At 42.6% G+C, this 17594-nt stretch overlaps 1 protein-coding gene across 4 annotated transcripts in view; it reads left to right on the top strand.

Moving 5' to 3' along the window:
- The window catches only part of ATXN7 (ataxin 7), a 133244-nt gene that overhangs the window by 93897 nt on the left and 21753 nt on the right, over nt 1-17594 (top strand). The window lies entirely within an intron of this gene.

Genomic DNA, 17594 nt, shown 5'->3' with positions numbered 1-17594 from the left:
TCTCTCTCTCCTCCCTTCCCTCCCTCGCTCTCTAAAAATCAATAAACATATCTGCCTTATTTTTCCATGTTAATGCTTATTACTCTTCCTTCTTTTTAAAAGCTGCTTATTATTGCACTTTATTAATGTATTTAAATTAATTTAAGCAGTCCCCTACTGATGGGTGTTTAGATTTTTAGAGTTGCATTAGTACACACAGTGCTGTAATGACCAAGTCGTCTTTGGGAGTGTCTGTCAGTACTTCCGTGTAGTTATGCTCCACGTGGAGGCTGCTCCTAGCTGCCCTCCAGGTTAGTACGACTGTGACTTATTGAACTACTGTAACTTGTCATTGGTGTCACCAGGAGGGGGCAGTGAAATGTGACTTCCTAGCACCACCAATAACTAAGTTGTTAATCCTTACCAGTGCCTCTCTTAACCTGCCTGCTGCATGTATAAATCGTTAGGGTAGCTGTGCTTCCAAGTTTAATGGGGACATTTTAGGATATAAACCCATATTTTGATTATAATTGCTAAAAGACTTTTTTCCTGACAATCATTTCACAAGACTTAATTTGTATGTAGACTAGTAAAGATGCATACGCACCTGCTGTTTCAACCCTGTGAAGCTGTGGTGTTACATATGACCAGAAGAGGGAGTTTTTATCGCTTCCTTGTGCTGTAGCACCTACTACGAGGCTGGGATAATTCCTCCCATGCATGTGCTAGTCCAAGCCCATGAAACAAAGTGGTTTGGGGTAAGGGAGCAGCGGCTAAATTTGGCTATTTCCTTCCTGATTCCAGAGTGTGTGTATAAAAATTCCTGTCTTAGGTTTACTTCTACATGTTTTTAAGACAACAGTTATCAAATTGAACTTCAAAGAAATTGTATACCCTTTCCTCTTGTGTGTTTGAAAGTTTAAGAGAGACAGAGATAACAGAGAAGCAATTATCTTACTTTAAGCTAAGGCACAAACAGTGAACCCCCAATCACACATGATAGAGTTCTTGATTTATAGTTTCCTAGGGTCAAAGTAAACTCTAGAATGAAATTTGTTTCATTGTTTCTTATGCTTGATATTTTTAAAAGATTGTTAGAATTCCTAATACTGGATTTGTAGTGAGCTTTTGAAAGTTAAGATGTTTCGCCAGCGTGGCTAATAGGCCTTTTTCTGTGTGAGTCTTTCTGTGCTCAGTGTTGCTAATTGAATCTCATTTTGCTTATCCAAACACATGAAGTGGGTGTCTTGATCAGGCAACTTGTTTGATGTAATACCAGAATTTCATACTCTTTACATTTTTTTAAGCTCCCTTCACAGTACATTATTTTTTAATCCTCACCCTAGTATATTTTTCCAATTGCTCTTCAGAGAGAGTGGAGGGGGAGAGAGACACACACACATTGATGGATGGCCTCCGGCATGCGCCCCAACCAGGGCTGGGGATCGAGCCTGCAACCAAGGCACATGCCCTGGGCTGGAATCAAACCCAGGACACTTCAGTCCTCGGGCCGACACTCTAACCGTTGAGCAAAACCCGCCAGGGCACAGTGCATTTTTTTTTAATAACCAAAATTTGTTAAATTTGCCTGGCTAGGGTGGCTTAGTGGTTGAGAGTTGACCTATGAACCAGGAGATCACCATTCAATTCCCAGTCAGGGCACAAGCCTGGGTTGTGGGCTCAATTCCCAGTAGAGGGTGTGCAGGAGGCAGCCAGTCAGTGATCCTCTCTCGTCATTGCTGTTTCTAGCGCTCTCTCTCCCTTCCTCTCTCTGAAACCAGTAAAACATATTTCTAACTAAATTTAAATAAGTTTCTCTGTGGGTTTTGTTTTTTTAATCCTCTCCCGAGGATATTTGTTCCATTGCTTTTTCAGAGAGTGGGGGGGGGGGCATCGATTGGTAGAGAGAGAAAGGGAGGGAGACAGAGGCATCGATTAGTTGCCTCCCACACATGTCTGACCGGGGCCAGGGATCAAGCCTGCAACTGAGGTACGTGCCCTTGGCTGAAATTGAACACAGGACCCTTCAGTCTGAGGGCCAGCGCTCTAACCACTGAGCCAAACTGGCTAGTGCTCACTATAGATTTTTTGGTTGGCACATGAGTATATAAAATATATATACACAACATATATCTTTACATAGATATGCAAATTGAATAATCTCAAACATGCTATTTCCACTTAAGTCTACTTTTTTCTTACTTCATCGGCTCATCTGCCTCCCCACCTTCTCCAGCTGTAACAGTCCCTTTTACTCCAGCCATCTATGCAATTTGGTACATTCTTAGTAGGTAACTTAGTAGATATCCTTCTACATTTTCTTCTCATGCTATAACTGTATACAGGCACATATAATCCTATGTTTTATTAGCAGGGGCTTTGGGTCTTAGTTTTACCAAAAGAATGGATCGTGTTCTGCATACTTCTGCTTCTTTTCTACTCAGCAATACTGCATGGAAACCCATTCACATCCGAAGTAACACTGATCCCCTCTTTTTAATCGTTGCTTACTGTTCTAAGGTGTGGCTGTGTGGGAGCTTCCTCAGTCAGGCCCAGGCCCTCTGTGGACATTGACTTTGTTTCCTGCCTTTTCCCTCTGTGAACAAAGCAGCAGTAACTACCCCACTGCATATGTCCTTAACTGCTGGTGATTTTTTTCTGTGGGATGGAATCTCAAGAACGGGTTCCCGAGTCAGAAAGGATATATATTTTTGCATTGTTAATAGCTATTAGATTGTTTCCCCAAAAGGCTGTAATACTTTATATCTCTACTAGCCATGTATGAGATTATTACCACCAGGAATAGGTGTTTTATTTATTTTCTTAACTTCCAATTCTTTTTCTAAAGCTTCTTATGTTATTTTACACATAGGCACATGCCCACAAATGTGATTAATTGTAATCTGACTTTGAAGTAAATTTCCCTAACAAGTGCAGACTTTACTACCAGAGTGGCATGTAGCTTCTGAGGTTGAGTAATATTAATGATATGAGGTGCAGAGCATGTTCAAAATGAGTGATGATTCTTAAGAATATTCATTTAAACAACAACAGGCACGTTTCCCAGCATCCCTGGGAAATTCCTGTTCATTCAGTATGGAATTTGCCTTCAGGGAAGAAACTTAGTTCTGTTATGCCCCATCCTCTCTGCAGCATGTGTTCCCCTAAAGGGTAACTGTTTGGTGAGGCTGCTCGAAGGGCCAGTGAAACACTAGTGTTAGTTTTATTCGATGTCTGTCCACCTCACATCCGATGTGATCGGTCACCTTTTAACAGTGTTCCCTTTGTGTATCTAGCAATGACTGGGCTGAGGTCAGCCTGTGGTTAACATAAAGCCCGTATAAATCAGGCCATGAGGTTATACTTCATTTGCCTGCCTTGGAACAGTTGGAGCAGTTGAAGGGACAGCATGAAGTGAGGCTGAACCCTGAAGAAGCCGTCCACCGAGAGGTTAGATGGCGGCAGCCACTGGAAGGCCGCTGTGTGCTCTGAGCCCCCAAGGTGGATTATACCCATTCCCACTTCATGTCGCACCTCTCCTAATGCGGGCTGAGGACCTAGGAGCCCTGGGTGGTAAATACAGCAACAGTTCTTGGTGAAGCTAATCTGATTGTGGATAGCAGGCTTCCAGGCCCACAGCTGAATGAATTGCTTGGTATTTCTGAGTTTGAAAATACTTTCTCCCTCTTTCAAGTGCTCCTTGGCAGCAGGTAAGGAATGTTAAAGCTCCTGTAAGTGCCAATTAAGGCCAATTATAACTCGCCTAGCCTGCTGAGACAGTGAAGTGGGGTGAGTGGAGACGCGTTGTGCTCCTGTAAATTGGAGAACCGGCTACCGCAGTGACCGGAGCACAGTGTTTCCCAACTGCCAACTGCTTGTTTGTTGCCCTGAAGAACCCCAAGTGACACCTCAGGCATTAGATTTAGGAAATCTCAAGATTTGTTGGGGACTTCACTAACTTCTCTGATCGAACCCTGCTCTGCAGTCTTTCTCTTACTCTTCCTTTTTGCACATGATGCCATGCCCACTGTCTAGTTTCCTTTTTCTAATTATAAAAGCTAAGTTGGTTGAGCATTTAGGATGTGCAGGGTACTGCATTCCATGTGTTCCTCCTTTAGTCCTCGCATAGTCCTTCCTGTAGGGGAGGTGGTCTTAGCACTTCTCAGGGGAGGGCACAGACCCTGAGGAACAGAAGTCTCCTGCCCAAGGCTATAAGTCTGAAAGTGCTGAGGCTGCGGGCAGCTGCCCCTGAGCCCAGCCTTCAGCCCTCCTAGCTGCAGCTGGTCTGCTCGTTTGCTGCGAGCGGCGGATTAACTCACAGAAGAATTTGTGTCAGTTCAGGACTCCCTTTGTGCAACCAGAGTAAAATTGATGAGTGCACACCAGCCACACCACAGCCATTACGTATAATTTTGGGTCTGTAAGGCAGAGATGTTATTCTATTAAAATGTTATTTTAGTCTATAGTCTTTTTTTAGTCTGTAGTCTAATTTTTCATAAGAAATGTGACAGTGTCCCCAGACCTGGACACTTAATATGAACCATCATTGGGGGATTCAGTGTCAGTAGAAACTTTATGTGGATAGAATATTTGGAAATGGTTTGAAGAAAATAACAGTGCTTTCCAACCAGAGCTGTATTTGCTTAAACTCAGGTGTGTATGAGAGCGGTGTCTATGTTTTTAAAATATTAACTTGAGCTTTATGCCTAGTTTTTGTGTATTTGTGTATATTGTACGAAATTATATTTTCCTGGAGTGTACTATCATCCAGCACTTTTTAAAAAATATATCTTTATTGATTTCAGAGAGAGGAAGGGAGAGGGAGAGAAAGAGAGAAACATCAATGATGAGTCATTGATCGGCAGCCTCCTGCACGCCCCCACTGGGGAATCGAGCCCTCAACCCAGGCATATGCTGTGACTAGGAATCAAACCTCGATCTCCCTGATGCTCAACCACTGAGCCATGCTGGCCGGGCTCATTCATCACTTTTTTGATGTAGGTCTTAAAAATAAATGTAAGTTGTTTCTCTCTTGCTTACATTGAAATTAAATGTAGACGTGTTTGTAGCGTTTAGGAAAGTTTGCTGAAATTCACCCTGGTTTTCGTCAGGTTACAGAAAGACTGTCAGAGATTGGCTGGTTCTCGGAAGGATTGTTTCCCCACTGCACTGGCACTAGCTACAAAAGGGAACATTAGAAAGGCAAGCATTAGTGCTGGGAGACAGGCAAGGAGGCTGGCACCAGGCCTGATGGGTGCAGTGCTGTGGAACTGAGACCTAGTCTGAGAAATGTCCCCTCATCCCACTCTGTTCCGAATTTGATGTCATCAGGAGACTCCTCAGCTGCCCATGGGGAGGCGGGTGGGTGTAGTGAACAGTGCTAAGGCCTGTTGCAATCAGGTAGTACACCAATGGACTTTTTTCTGCTAGCTTAAGACCTTCAGTGAATTAACCTAAAATTCTTATTTTTGCTAATTAACTTACAAAGGATTTGCTCATCTTGTCCTTCTAAGAGCCACCATAGTTTTGTTTGTTTGAATGTGACTGTAAGGAATCTGGGGGCCAAAAGTATGTTTCAGAAAACCCTCTGGATCTTAATATTGCTGCCATGGTTAAGAGCTGAATGCTTGCTGTGAAAATAAAGCAATGTGGCTGCTATTCTTTTGTTTTAGTCAATTTAGAACTTGTGTCTGGTCTAATAGGAGCCATTTCCTATGTCTCACAACTCTTTCCCACCCCTTCCAGGCCAAATCTTTTCCACACATGTAATTCGTGACTTGTTGCCAGATATTCTGCATGGGGTGATGGGATTCTGTAGAGGAATTTCTCCCCCCCCCTTTGGCATTTGAAAGTGTTCATTCTGAACTATCAAGCATCTGAATCTGTTTAAGTGTGCAGCCTTTATTATCATAAAACTCAGATCACTTGGCTGTGTTTTTCCATGTCTGTCTGACAGTAAGGTTTGGTGATTGACAAGAGGGGAAGTAGTGATGTGAGTGTAATATAATAGGGCTGAGATAGGGAAACAGCTAAACCAGGAAGACACTGTTTACAAAGAGCCACTTAGAGAAGTTTTTGGATTATGAATATAAAAGGTAGCCAGCTTTGTTAGTCATCCAGTGATTGAAACTGGACAATCCGGTGTATGTTCTTCTGAAATTAGACATTTTATAAATATACACAGAAAATGGGTTCAGATTTTTGTGACTAGATAAGAAAAGCTGTGCTTAGATATGACATACCTTTTTTAAGTATAGATCATGAGGAAATAAAATGTGGAGGAAGGCTTGCTGATATTTATAGAAATATATAACTTTAAAACTTCTAGGTCTATTGAGGCTTAAAATGTAGATTGTATAATGAATCGTGTGAATTTTCTAATATACCTGGTAGTAGCCGTTTAAAGGTATTCAGAAAATTAGAGTGTGGACAATTCACATTTAAGCAGGTTAAATTTATAAATTTCATCTTCCCCAGTTTTGACAAGATACCTTTTCAAATAGAAGGATTAATTTACACCAGCCAGGACTCCTTGTATGACCATATTAGATGAAATTAGACTCCACCCCTTGTTTTCTGTTGATCTGCCAGGACCTTTGTAATTCAAGTGCTTTTTACAGTAGTAGCAAATGTTACATAAGACCAAACATGGAGCATATTTGGAGTTGGTGGGCAGACCCAAATCATGACGTAAGCCTGCAGTAGCAAGTGTGCAATGAAGCACAACCAAATTATGTGAATGGAAGGTAACAAGAAGCCTCTCCACAACAGCCCTTCCGCCACACGAGGGCTGAAAGCGCCACTGGGTAAGTTTTCCGAGGCAGTTTTCAGAGGCTGGGCTTGGCTTAGGGCCCAGTTCTGGATGAGCCTGCAGAAGGTGGGTTAGGTTAGGTCTTTGCTAGCATTACACAGAGCCAAGCAGAGCGGGGAGAGTTCACACAGGCCTCTTCCCTCCTGGCATTTGTCCTGTCCTGCCAGCAGGCCCAGAGTGCTGTGCTGCTGAAGTGGTGGAGAGAGTGAGCTCTGCTGAGCTAGTGGGTCAGAGTGGGGAATTGCAACAGAAGGGAGGGATTAGCTGCTGCTGCAGTCCACAGGAGCCATTCTGAATGTCATTTGAGTGATCTGGCCAAAGTTCAAATGCAGACGGGGGAATTGAGTGTGCTATTAACTCCAACAAAATGCTGAGGTTTGCACCAAACAGTTCCGTATCTCAAAACGGAGAGCATTGGTTACGTCGCTGTCTAAAAATGGAGGAACTTTGTAGCATGCTTTAACTGTTTGTTTTTTATCTCACTTGTGGTGAGGTTTCATGACAGCCAGTTCACAGTGTTTCCTGTAAGAATGTGTTTGAAAGCTGTTTTGCCTGATACTTCAAATCCACAGCAAAGTTTCAAACAGAACACTGTGTCAAGAGGAAAAACAACTTCAAAATACAAACAGTAACCCTAGGAAGTCATTCAGTAACTTAAATTGAGTGCATAAAAATATAATTACTGACTGCCAGAAAAGACAATTTTTTTTCAGTTGTTTATTAAGGTAGACAGTACAAGTAAGCTGATTCCTCTTGGGTGGGTTGGGAGGCTGTTCCCAAAGTTACCTTAACTATCTCATGTCTGTCTGTAGCAGGACGTTGGGTGACAGTTGAGTCCTCTACTTTTCACTGGATTCGCATTTCATGCCTTCTGCAATAATGAGCTCAGCCGGATGGTTTTAATTGAAATTTAGCTACCAGTTTGAAGGACTTTAAATACAAATAGATCTTAAACCTTTAATCAGATTGCTGTTAATTCCCTAAAATTGATTTTCCTAAAAACTCTTCTCTGTTAGGCAGTTTTTACTTTTGCCATTTCTGGTTTCGTTTTTCATTATTGCTTTTGGTCTTTATTAGTTGACAACCACAGCCTATAGGTGGGGCAGATACTGTTTCTCTTCAGAAAAAATAAACACGTGCTGCAGACTCATTAGAGACGGCGCATTGTTGAGGTCTGAATCACCCGTTCCTCACCAGCAGAGTGCTGCATGAAGCTGAGTCTGAGGTTTGTGTTACCATTCCCATGTTCACAGCCCTCTCCACCACCCAGAATAAAGTGAAATAAGGATAGAACGCCAGTGGGACATAGCAGTCAGGCTGTGACTTACAGCCTCAGTGCAGTGCTTTGCCACGTGGTGCTGTTGCTGTCATTCCATCGCACCTCGGACTTGCTGCGCCTTTGCTTTTGCGCAGTCTCCCTAGGGGTTTCCTGCACAGAGGTTTTCATTTTAAAAAATTTGAGTTTTACCCGGTTCCTTTAACTCTCTCTCGTGTGTGTGTGTGTGTGTGTGTGTGTGTGTGTGTGTGTGTGTAAAAATTAGAGTGCTCATGACATAATTGTTTTTTTTTAAAAAAAATATATCTTTATTGATTTCAGAGAGAGGAAAGGAGAGGGAGAGAGAGAGACAGAAACATCAATGATGAGAGAGTCATTGATCGAGCCCACAACCCGGGCATGTGCCCTGACCGGGAATCGAACCCTGATCGCCTGGATCCTAGGTCGACGCTCAACCACTGAGCCATGCCCGGCCGGGCCATAATTGTTTTTCTTAATACTCTTTGCATTTTGATGATACCCTTGTGTTTTTCAATTGGGAAAAACTGACCCAGACCCAGAATATGACCACAATGATACTTTTGTAGAGACGGTGTTGATGTTTGAACTGTGTGTCCATGGTCTAACAAACTAGAGGCAAACCACTGAGTTTATGTACTGGGTCCCTTTTTCCCCTAACGGGTAAAGGATTAGATCCCAAAGTAGCTGGAAACCTGCAGAGTTTTGGTTTTGGCTCTTTTTTTCTTCTCACATGTTGATACCTGAGGAATAAGAACATTTCAAGTCAGTTATGGGGTGGAAGGGAGACAGGAACGAATTTAGGGACATGCTGGGCATCACTCAGACAGTGAGGTTGTGTTTGTTTCAGGCAGGGTGATTGCTTGCTGTGCTCTGTCAGTTTCATTTGGGTGACACTGTGCTTCCTGAAGACAGCAGAGAGAAGTCTTTGACTCTTAGCAAAGTAGAGTGCCAGCCAGCATTTCGTTATATCCTGTAGCCAGAAATGGTAAGAGTAGGATCACAGAGGTGCATGGGCCTGTGGGTCTTAGAACCACATAGAAGTGGCTATGTTTTGCTTAGGCAGCAGCAGCCTTTCCCCAAAGGTACTTTCTCTAAAACCATCTGTCTGTCTGAGATCCTGCTGATAACCCTCAGTTCATAGTCTGCACCTTAAACAGGGTTGCAGGAGCATAGAAAAGGCCCCCTTAAGGAAATAAACTGGGCACTCAGAGCATTCAGTTTTCCCTAAAACAAGTATCTTAGGATCATGATTATGAAGAAACAATGTCGTACTTAGAGCTGAGGTGGTCAGCTGTTATACCATTAAGTACCCCTCATTTCATATTCGTTAATAAAGTATTTGGATGTTTAAAAAACATCTTAAAAATGTTTGCATAGGTGGTGGAGGGCAAGAAAAGGAAAGGGGGGGGGACATCTGTAATACTCTCAACAATAAAGATTAAGAAACAAAACAAAAAATGTCTGCAAAGAGCTACAAGTTAAGATGGCAGGGGAGGGTTACCCCTAGACAGTCCGTAAGTTTTTCGTATTTCTCAGATACTTGAAAGCAAAGTCCAGAAAGAACAGTCCCCATGGGAAGAATTCCCAGCAAGAGGATTATCTGAGGTTGCCATATTTCTGCTCCTTTCTTAGCAACATTATTTGCAATCCATTCACGCCCGCCGCCCCTTCCTCCACAGCAGTCTTTCTCCCTTGTAATCTGCCCTTTGTGATCTGTCCTTTCATGCGGCCTGTGAATGGGGTGCTGCAGTCCTGCCCAGAGCCCTGGAAGTGCCCAGAGACTGCAACACTTTAGTGGGGCCTCACTTCCCTCATACAGCACTGAAGGGAAGAGCTTGATATTTGATTATAGACCTTTGGCGAAACAGTATTTCAAGTGGCCCAAGAGCTATATGTGACTCTTTTCTTCACGTTTCCTTTATGTTTTAGTTTAAAAACATCTCTGTGTTAGGGGGAGGAGAAATGCCGTTTGCAGAAGTCGCAGCTGGAGACTAATTTGTCAGGGCAACCAGTGTTGAAGTCCTTTTCAGTTAAGTCTCTCTAGTGGAAATGATGCCCAGTGCGTTGTGGTCAAGACTTTCTCTCTCCCTGTTTTCCAGTGCTGTTTGTGGCCCACCTAAGCGTGCTGAGGCTGCCCGCTCCAGCGTTGGCTGGGTGTCCCTGGAGGCAGCATCTAGTCTCAGAGAACAGCTTAGCATTCCCCGTCCTGAGATTGGAATGTTCCAGGGACGGTCCACCGACTTGCTTCCTTTTTAGCATGAGACTACTAATCAGGTGCCTGGGGACCCTAAAGAAACTGGATGGAGGAAAAGCAGACTTAGAATTTAAAAGTACATGACAACAAGGAGTGGAGTAGAACCATGATTACCGGACAGGACATGAGACTGCTTCTAGAAGAGAGGAAGAACATGTATAGGAAAACTTGACAGTGAAAGTAGTGAGCAGACATTATTAAATGCTTTATGTCCAGGTGTAGTCCATGGTGTGATTTTAAAAGGTATACGAAGTATTTTTTAACAGTTATCCGGAAAAAATAGGTAACTACTGTGTCAAACCCGAAGTCCTGGCCGTATCACAGATACTGTTTATATAATACTAAATTGGGTATGCCTGGTCAGCCGCTGCATTTTCTAAAGTGTATTAAGTAATAGTCTAGATATGACAGAAGATCAGGAATGTGATTCCATTCTGAATCTCAAAAGTTTAGGGAAAACACTAATGTGGAATAAAGTAGATCTGTAAGGAAGAAGTTCTTGGATTTACATACACACACACACACACACACACACTCCTAATTTATAATCTACCTCAGCTCCTGATTTGGGATGTTTCTTAGGGGGTGGTAATCCTTATGAAAGAGACGATGCCAGTTGACACCTCATGAGTTGTGTTTGGCATCCTGAGAGTGAAGTATGACAGGTTTGGTTAACTGGGAGCACTCACGTAGCACATTGCAATTATTTTCAACCTGGGTATTGAAATAAACAATTTAGCTGATTCTCTGAGTGGGTTGCTTAATGAATGACCCCGAGTTTCTAAACTGAGGGTTTGGTATATATAATTATTACTTGCTATGCCTGGACAAAGGATCGGTGCATGTTTTCCTGTGTTGTATATCTTACAGCGCTGTGTAAGCTTGGTTGTTAAAGGTCCTTGTTTAGCCCTGGCTGGTGTGGGTCAGTGGTTAGAGCGTTGGCCCATGTATACTGAAGGGTGCTTGTGGGAGGCAACCAATCGATGTCTCTCACATCGATGTTTCTCTCTCTCCCTCTCCCCCTTCTACTCACTCTAAAAAGCAATGGAAAAAAATATCCTCTGGTGATGATTAACCAAAAAAAAAAAAAAAAAATCCTTGCTTTAAAAGGGAGCGATTGTAGAGTGTTAGTGGAGTGGGCGGTCAGAGCCGCACTGTGAAATCACGCATTCCTTGAAGTGTGGATTGGCATTCCTCACGCGGCCTTCCTGACAGAGCGCACCCTTTAACTGACCGATCGAGTCCATCCGAAACGTGACTCTCATTAGACAGACACTGCGAGCTTTAGTAATCATTACCTTGGTAATCTGCCTAAAATGTCCACCCTTGGATTCATAAACTTATCTTCACTTTTTCCTATTTCACCTATGATTCTTCCTGGGTGACTCAATTCTGTGAAGAAAATGAGCCAACCTTTTATTTATAAAATAGCTTTAGCTTGAATGAGCATCCTTTTTGGTTGGTATGAATTTATTCATTTAAAATGAATTCTAGAAGTTGTTCCTCTGAGTTCTGAGAAGAGCTTAGTATCTTCCTGGACTGACATATAAACTAAATAAACTAAATCTGTACCACATTGGAGAAGATAACTTAAAGTGGGTTTGGTTTGTTTTTAAGTGATTTCTGCCTCCTTTAAGAATCAGCAGGCTTTTCTCACTTAAGTCTATAACTGGCATCAGCTGAACTAATAGGGGGCCTCTGTCTTACTCCCTATTGAGTTCCCAGTACCTGGTCCATAGTCAGCCCTGGGATGCAGGCTTTACAGCTCTGTCATTTAATCCCCAACAGCCCTGCAAGGGAGGCTTGACAGATGAAGAGGCTGCCAAGGTGGATGGAGTCAAGTCACCCAGTTAGTAAGTGGCAGAAGGAGAATTTGAACTCACATGTCTGACTCCAAAGTTCTTGCCCTTTCAGGTGACCTATGAAAAGTATTTTTATTTTACTTTGGATTCTACTCAGACTGGTTAACTCAGTCCTTCCACATCAGGACTGTGCCTCTTTTGGGAAGGGGCCAGGACCAGACAGTGACCAGAGAAGCATAGTAATTGCGTTGGTTGGTGGGGGCCAGCCTAATCCTGTAGAACAGGTATTTGCTGCTCCTACTGGTGGTTCTTTATAGGACGAATTTATCTCGGAACTTTGTAAGGTTATTCTTTTTAGCCAAGTCAGAAAGGCAGCCCAGCTGGCACTTTCTACCAACATTTACTCTTTAAGGCAAAAAAAAAAAGCTACACTGGCTAACAGTCGTATAGCAACTTCCAAAATGGAAAGATGAAATCCTGGGTTTTCCTTAAACAGACTCAGGGTCTCCACCCCCAATTTACCAAAATTCCATCTTGACCCTCTTGTATGTTCGACCTGTGCAGTGTTTTGCACTAATAGCTAGCCTTCTTTTGCTGAGGAAGATGGGCTTCTTTCTGCTGCATACCTGACCCTCACCTTCACCCCTCCATGCTTGCCTGCCTTTGGACCATGGATAACAGCTGCTGTCAGGCCACCTGAGGGCAGGCGGATAGCAGTGTGGTTTACTTGGGCGCTCGAGTCAGCCTGCCTGGCATTGCAGCGCAACTCTGCTCTTTCAAAAGGTTGGACATATATCCTCTGGATTTTCTTCAAGCATGAGTGATTTCAAGTTCCAGTTTGCTCAGACTGCTTTTTATATTTGTGCCCTAACTTTGACACTTGTGCATTATAAATTATTTTTAGTTATTTTCAAAACAGTATTTATTTTTTGACTTAAAAAGATCTAAGTATTTGCTTTGCGCTCCTTTTTGGTTCATACTTGGGTGTCAATACATAGATATAAAAATCTCAGCATGATTCCAAAATTGCAGGTTCAGTATTTTAGGTTGCTTTCCACTTTGGAAGACTTAGAGAAAGCTGTGGCATCCTTTCCCCTCCCCAGTGTCCTGCCCTTTCCTTCGGTGGTGTCACGTGTTCAAGCCACAAGGGGAAAGAAAGCATCCATAGTTTGCTCTCTCTTTCTCTCTCTACCTTTATCTTCACATCTGTCTGTCTGCCAGATAGATCCCCCTTACCCCCGATAAACACACACACTCACTCATGCAGCTTTCTCTGTCTCTACTCTGTCTTTTTCTGTATCTGTATTTGTCTGTCTATTGGTCTTCCTGGCTGTCTCTCCCTCTCTTGCTGGAGCCATTCAAAGTGCCCTCCTCATTCAGGGACAGAGTGTGCTTTCTCTGGGCCCATGCCAGACCCTGGAGAGAGGAGTGCTTTGAAAATCCAACTTGGATTCCTCACCAAACCGCATTGCAGTTATGCTTAACGTCTGGCCACCAGTTTGACCACTTAATGTAAGGTCCCTAACCCTACCTATAACTTACCCATTTCATTTTTTATGTAGGAGCATACACTTTTTTAAGCTGGAAGCCTAGTTTAAAATCTTATGAAAACTAAGGGCCCACAGTGAAAGGGTGAGGAGAATACAACTCAACTATAATTAAATTTGGTTTTCCCTCTTTGCTTTCTCGAGAAGGGAAGGCCAGGTGCTGCCCTTTCCAGAGACTAAGTCACAGACCGTGATGTGAAGGGGCTGCTCACTTAGCAGCAGGAGCAGGACTTGAGCTGGCACTTTACAACCAGAATCTCTCTCTCACACACACACACACTCTCTCTCTCTCTCTCTGCCTGTTTCAAGTTTTAGTGAATGAAAGTTCACATGATAGATTGCCATTCTCAGTTTTTAAATAGCTTTTATTGTTGACATAGAAAATACAATACTGAAATGTTATTGATACATCAGCTGATTTTTAATGTTAGGAAGCTTTGAATCTTGATTTTCTAGTACAAAATTCCATTTCAGGATTTAATAGACAAAAGAAGCATTAACTGAAGAAAATGGAGAGAATTGACTATGGTAGGAATAGAAAATTGAAAGAACAGGCTTGAAGCTACAGTCAGTTCCGCTGTAAAACAACAGACATTCCTAAAAAATTACCGCACTGTGCAGAATTGTGCACTAAAAACCACATGAGGCTCATTGGGAAAATTCAGTTATGGACACAACACTCAAAAACTTCTTCAGTGACACACAGGAAAAGATAAGAGCCTAACCAAAAGTGGTAGCACAGTTTTGCATAGATTAAATGGTTAAAAAAATACATAAATAGCAGAATAAAAATGACACAGTTTACCTTGAAAATGACCTGGCATTTGCTTCTAGAAGTAGGTGTTGGGAGACTTGCCACTTGTGAGCTATTGTGTCGTGGTGGGAGGAAGGTGCTCTGAAAGCAGGGGACAGTTGTAGCACCAGACTCGGATGAGCATGGCTTCTCACATCCAGGCTGGCCGGAGGAGGATGGTGGATGTGGGGGAATTCTGTGTGTTCCCACCAGGTTCAATTCAGCTGCTTGTCTGCATTCATCTAGTGCTTCTTGCAGCTGAAATCTTGCAAAAGCAAATGCAAAATTTTATTATGCTCAAATTGTTTTTTTTGGTATATCTGTCGCTTTAGAATAAATCAACATTCTCTAAACAAGCATTGCAATAGAACTGACTTAGTTAATTAGATTAAGAATTTTCTTTACACCTGATGTCACGAGAAAATATATCACATTTACTTGAGACACTTGGCTTGAGAATTCTGATACCCACAGGATAGTATAAGGAGTGTACTTTTAAACAAATAATATATATATATATATATATATTATTGATTTGAGAGAGAAGGAGAGACATCATTCAGTACACACCCCAACCCAAGATTGAACCCAAAAGCTGGGCTTGTGCCCTGATCAGGAATGAAACTGGCAACCTTCGGTGCACGGGAAGACGCCTCAACCAACTGAGCCACACCGGCAGGGCAGTAAAAGGAGTCTACTTTTTTAAAGTCAGAGTTCTAGTTGGGTTTTCCCCTCTCTTCATACCACAGACAGGATGTTATTCCTTTAGTACACTGCCACCAGGGATACACAAGATGATTTTTATGGCTCAACATGGAAGCATATTTTAATTTGATATTTAATTATTTTAATATATATCAGAAAAAAATATATAGCAAGCTTACCAAACCTATTGTTTCATAGATGCTACAGTTTTGGAAAAGTATCTCTCAGGTGAGGTACCTTGCTTTATGCTGGGCTATCTGAAAATGGATTGGGGAGTAGTTTCAGGTTGTCCCTGGCAGAGAGGCAGGCACTACTGGTGATGAAGGGATGGGACAACCAGGAATTCTAACTATTTTGAAGGCTGTAGAGAAATTGTCTTGTCCAAAATACTAGTGATGCCCTCATGAACGACCAGTTATTATCAGACTAAGAGAAGTAGGGAACAGTAGAGTTGGTAATTTAAATTAAAATGTTGAACGCAGAGTATTTTATGTGGCTTCAGTAAGAACAATGGAAATAGTTTGCAGTTGATAGAAGTTTGAAACACTAGTGGAGGACAAGTAGCAGTGAGCTTTAACAAGCCCTAAAATACAGTGCCACGTGCCAGGCGGTGGTCTCAGTGCTGTATAGATGTTAACTTAACCATGGTTAATGGTGTTTGAGGCATTGGCCAGGTCTAAGGCAGGCTCTCAGTCTTAGAGCGTTAAGAGTCTGGGTGCCCAGGCCATACCCCAAACCAGTTCAGTCGTAATCTCTGAGAGTGGGACTCAGGCATCAGTAGTTTTTTAAAAAAATATGTTTTTATTGCTCAGCCGGGCATGGCTCAGCGGTTGAGCGTCGACCTGGGATCCAGGCGATCAGAGTTCGATTCCTGGTCAGGGCACATGCCCGGGTTGCGGGCTCTATCAATGACTCATCATTGACGTTTCTATCTCTCTCTCCCTCTCCTTTCCTCTCTCTGAAATCAATGAAGATATATTTAAATATATACATATTTTTTATTGATTTTGGAGAGAGAGGAAGGAAGAAGGAGAGAGAGAAACATTAATGAGAGTCCTTGATTGGCTCCCTCTTGCACGCCCCCTACTGGGGATCGAGCTTGCAACCCAGGCATGTGCCCTGACCAGGAATTGAATTGCCATGTCCTGGATCATAGGTCAGCGCTCAACCGCTGAGCCATGTCAACCGGGCAAGGCATCAGTATTTTTAAAGCTCATTTGGTTATGCCAATGTGTAGCCAAGGTGTAGAACCACTGGTCTAGGATCATTTGGAAAATCACTCCTCTCACCCTGGCCAGTGTGGCTTGTTCGGGCGTCATCCCGTGCATGGAAAGGTTGCTGGTTTGAGTCTTGGTCAGGGCACATGCCTGGGTTGTGGGCTCCACCCCCCAAATCCCCGGTGCGGAGCGTATAGGAGGCAGACGGTCATACTCCACATTGATGTTTCTCTCTTGCTCACGTGCTCTCTCCCTTCCTCTCTCTCTGAAAAATCAATAAACTACTCTTTCAAAAAAAGAAAAATCACTCCTCTTCACAAGAAAAGCTGTACACATATGCAGATGTTCATTGAGGCCTGCAGGGGAAGGTGACAGACACTGCTTAGGTTAGGCTTCCCATCCAAGGCAGGGGGCAGAAGAGAGAGTTTACCATCCTGACTAGCAAGTGCTGATGCTTGGAAGTATATTCAGGATGTTTGGCATCATAGAAAAGAGAGAAACTAAATTAAAAAACCTCAAATGTCAAATTTGGAAATTAGTAAACTTAAGTTGTTTTAGTTTTCGCTTTTTGCACACAGCTTTCTTAACAGGAAAAGGGGAAAAACAAAGGCATCCAATACTTATAAATCACTATCAATTTCCTTCCTAACCTGCTTTTTGCCTTCGTATGGTCAAGTTGGAGAATTTGGATTTTATCTGTAGATAGCATGATAATTTTGTCCTGGTGTGGGGTAGATTTTTTAAGTCCCTTGTAAAGCATTGTTGGATTAATGTCCTTCCGGAATACGTCGTCGCAGCTGCACAGAGAAGCTCAAGACTGGCATAAGTACACCTTTGGAAATAAACCATTTAAGTGATGCCTATAGTCATTGATTCTAATATGCTTACTTTTTCGGGTACTCATAGAGCTTTCAAAGGGTGATCAGTAAACGTTGAATCACACTTTAAAACTTAGAGTTAAGCAAATGTGTCATTTTAAGTGATAAGTTTAATTGAAGGCAGGCACTAACCTACTATCATAAGGTACTTAAGTAGATAAAGTTACTGAATACTTGGTTCCGATGGTAACGTTCTTCAGCTGGTCTCAATTTGTTTAATGTGGATTACCTTACTCTGAGAAAACCCGATTCTCCAGGGGATAGACTTATTTTCACTTATACCTATGTGGTCCCTACCTAAGCATGCATTA

The sequence above is a fragment of the Miniopterus schreibersii genome, assembly GCF_964146895.1.
Source record: "Miniopterus schreibersii genome assembly, chromosome: 15".
Taxonomy (NCBI): domain Eukaryota; kingdom Metazoa; phylum Chordata; class Mammalia; order Chiroptera; family Miniopteridae; genus Miniopterus; species Miniopterus schreibersii.
This window is presented reverse-complemented; position numbering and strand designations above follow the sequence as displayed.